This window comes from Austrofundulus limnaeus, unplaced genomic scaffold (assembly GCF_001266775.1).
Source record: "Austrofundulus limnaeus strain Quisiro unplaced genomic scaffold, Austrofundulus_limnaeus-1.0 Scaffold22, whole genome shotgun sequence".
Lineage (NCBI taxonomy): Eukaryota > Metazoa > Chordata > Actinopteri > Cyprinodontiformes > Rivulidae > Austrofundulus > Austrofundulus limnaeus.
In genome coordinates, this window is record NW_013952424.1 from 3,558,924 (window position 1) to 3,562,350 (window position 3,427).

The window sequence follows — 3,427 nt, forward strand, 5'->3', positions numbered from 1 at the left end:
CATCTATACAAATGATGAAAGTATTAGAATTACAACCGCTAAAAAATTAAATTTTTATATCGCCATATTTTTATTTAAAACATTCTTTTTTCTCGTTTCGTCCGCCATTACTAACATAAAAAAATCTCAGCCTGCAATGCATTATGGGATATGCTGGGCCGGGAAGGATCAATCGGACCTGTCCTTCAATTCAGGCCAAAGGAAGGACGCATTTGTCGGCCGCATCGGAGGAGTCTTCGGTTTGGGACGGCCTCTGTCGTGGCGCTGTGACGTATGCAGCCGACAAATTCGGCCTTCGGAGGACCGTTTTAGACACAGCCCATCAGGCCAGATTCTTGGAACCAGCCCTTTTTTTAGTACCTACTTCGTTGTGGTTCCATGCGGTCCCAATCGACACCAAAATGCGACATCAGAACACTGTTCATCACTGATTGGCTAGGAGGTGGAGTCACTGGTTGCCTCAGAGCTGCTTTTACAACAACTCGAGACGCCATTTTTTCAATTGAAGCAATGACATTAGTTGTGTTTCCATCTAATTTTAGTTCGAATTTTTAGCAAATTATTAAAATTTCAGAACTCATTCAGCAAATGGATTTCCATCTCTCATTTTGYACATTAACTTTTTTTTCGAAAACCCTCAAAATCCACCTCCAACAGCCACCCAAAAAACACCTACTGGAACTGGACTGGAAAGTCAGTGGAAAAGCACCCGAACTGACCCGTTGCGACACTGACCGTACCGACACTACACTAAGTGGCACTAGTGGAAAAGGGGCATAACTTCCTTGTTGAGCCGTTCAGTGTGAAGTTTACATGTTTTTATTGTGGATAAGAAGGTTTGCTCCAGGCTCTCTGGTTTGTCCAAAAACATGAAGACGAGTCAGCGGTTCTCAAACATGTTTCTTTCAGGACCTCCCCTCTGTTGAAGGTTAATGAATGTTAAATATCTGTGCCTGAAAAGCCACAGCTGCACAGCAAGAACAAGCAGACTGTGGATAGAAAGGCTCCAGTTCAGAATCTGTTATCCACTGGTAACCACTACACCACCGTGCAGTCTGGTTCCTCTGCAGACATTAAGAAACAATCAGAAAAGCGATGAGAAGGCTGTGACACAGCTGATTACAGACTAATCAGGGCTGACCGCTGCTAATGTGAAGGATCTCTTGCCTTGGGTGATATTTGTCCACTCGAGCAGGAAAAGCAGCTAATCACTCTGGCAGCGATGATGATGGAYGACCTGCAGATCTGCAAATGCATGTTCAGTCAGACAGCTGTTTATTGTAACATGGAAATAAATCTGAGTTTATCTTCAGCAGAGCACTGCTCAGTTTTATGTTCAGAATCTGGATAAAATGCAGACAGAACAGGATTTTTAACTGTTCCCTGTCCTCCTGCCTCCCAGCCTGAGGAAGACCCCCGTTTGTCCTTCCTCCTGWTGACACGACTTTGACTCAACGCTCGGCCTGATGGTTCAGGTTCAATCTAATCCTGAATCTGCATGTCAACCCTGACATACATGGGCTGAAACCGAACAGAGGTTTGATGATTTTTTAATGTCTAACAAGTGAAATTAAAATATGTTTATATATAAACTAATAAATCTGCATCAAATGATCCTCAGGTAAAAGGAGACAAAAAGCTGTAATCTGAGACTTCATGAATCAAACTGAGCTGCACTCATCTGCTGCTCCACTTTTAAAAATAACTCTGCTTTCTGCACTTAAAGAAATATCACGACAGTTTTCTACTGGGCTACTGTGGAGCGGTGGCAAACAAACAATATCTTACCTGTTCAGAGAAACAGTTTCATTCTGACAGGACTGACGAGCTAAAGGCTGGTCTGAACGCAGCTAAAACCAAAGTGCAGTCTTCAAACAACTCCAGCCTCAACCGTTTCATCTCAGTTCAAATAAAAATATTTAATAAACCTCAACAAAACTTAATGTCACACAGTTGTTTACACAGAGGGTTACTGTATGAGTAAATACCAGAGATACTTATAAAGTACTTGAAAGAAATAATGTGAAAATCAGTGGTGAGCAGTGCTTAGCCATAAATTAGCTCCACAATTTCTAAAGCGCTTATGAAAATATTTAGGTCTGCAATTAGTGGATTTGCACTGTAGTGGGTTGGTGTCCACCACAGGCAGAGAGTAAAAACTTCTGAACAGAAAATGACTTTGGTAAAAACGATTTTCACTGACATGAAAAGTACTTCAGTAAAAGTCATTAGCTTTTAGCTATTTTATTATTTTATTGCTTTTGTGATGATTTAAATTTTATTTTTCTTGCTTTTCATGTGAAGCACTTTGTGATTTTATATCTAAGATGCTCTATAAATAAACTTTACTTACTTACTTATAAAACTGCTCACAATATTCAGGAAGATTTAAAAAAAAGTACTTTTATACTCATTCTAAGAACGAAGTGTTGAATTTACTGAACTAAACTAGTTCCACTAAACAAAGCTGAGTAAATTTCTTTACATTTACTCAACTTGGTTTAGTGGAACAGTTAACTTGGTTCAGTAAATTCAACACTTCGTTGTTAGAGCGCAGAAACAACTCTTTTCACGATGAGTTCAGTCAGATTTAAATTTGTAACAAGGTATTAAATTTTAAAGTAAAGATGTAAAAGCAGAACTTTAGGTTTTGAATGTAATGAAATGTAAGTAAAAGTTAGGATAAAAAAGGTAAAATTACATATTCTTAAGTACTGTAATAAAGTAAATGTACTTTATTATCATTAGCAGCCAGCTGTAGCACTTCCTGTGCAGTCTGTGACATGTGCTGCAGTTTCATCTTATCTCTGCCAAAATAACTGTGCAAAATGAAATCAGTGGAAAAGCTTTTTTGGGGGGAGGGATTATTTAAAAGTGACTTTTTTGATCTTTACATCATGTTGTAGTGTTGTCTCATCAGGAACACACCCAGTGTTGCTTTGACTCATTCATGTTTCAGAAATCACTGAATCTCCTGTGGAGCTGACTAAACATTTGATGGTACAAAGCTCCGCCTATTTGTACAGAGCTCCTCCCTCGAGCTCAGTCTGCAGCTGATCTCCCGCCCCACTGAGTACCCCTTCCCTGAAGCACTGTTGTGAAGACGAGCTGAAGTGGGAGTGTCAGAAATGGTAGGAGGTTTGATATTTACAGCTTTTTATAACAACTGAAGCTAACAAAGTTACTGTAGATACCCCCCCTTTAATAGTGTTAGTATGATCCAGCCATCCCAAACCCAAAGAACACCTGGTCTATCATCATCATCATCATCATCATCATCATCATCATCATCATCATCATCATCATCATCAACTCAGAGGCATCCAACACTGCAAAAACATGTCCACCTAACCAAGTTTTAAAATCTTATATCAGCCAAAAAGTCTTTTTGATCTTGTTTTGAGACTGATTTACTAAACAAGAACTG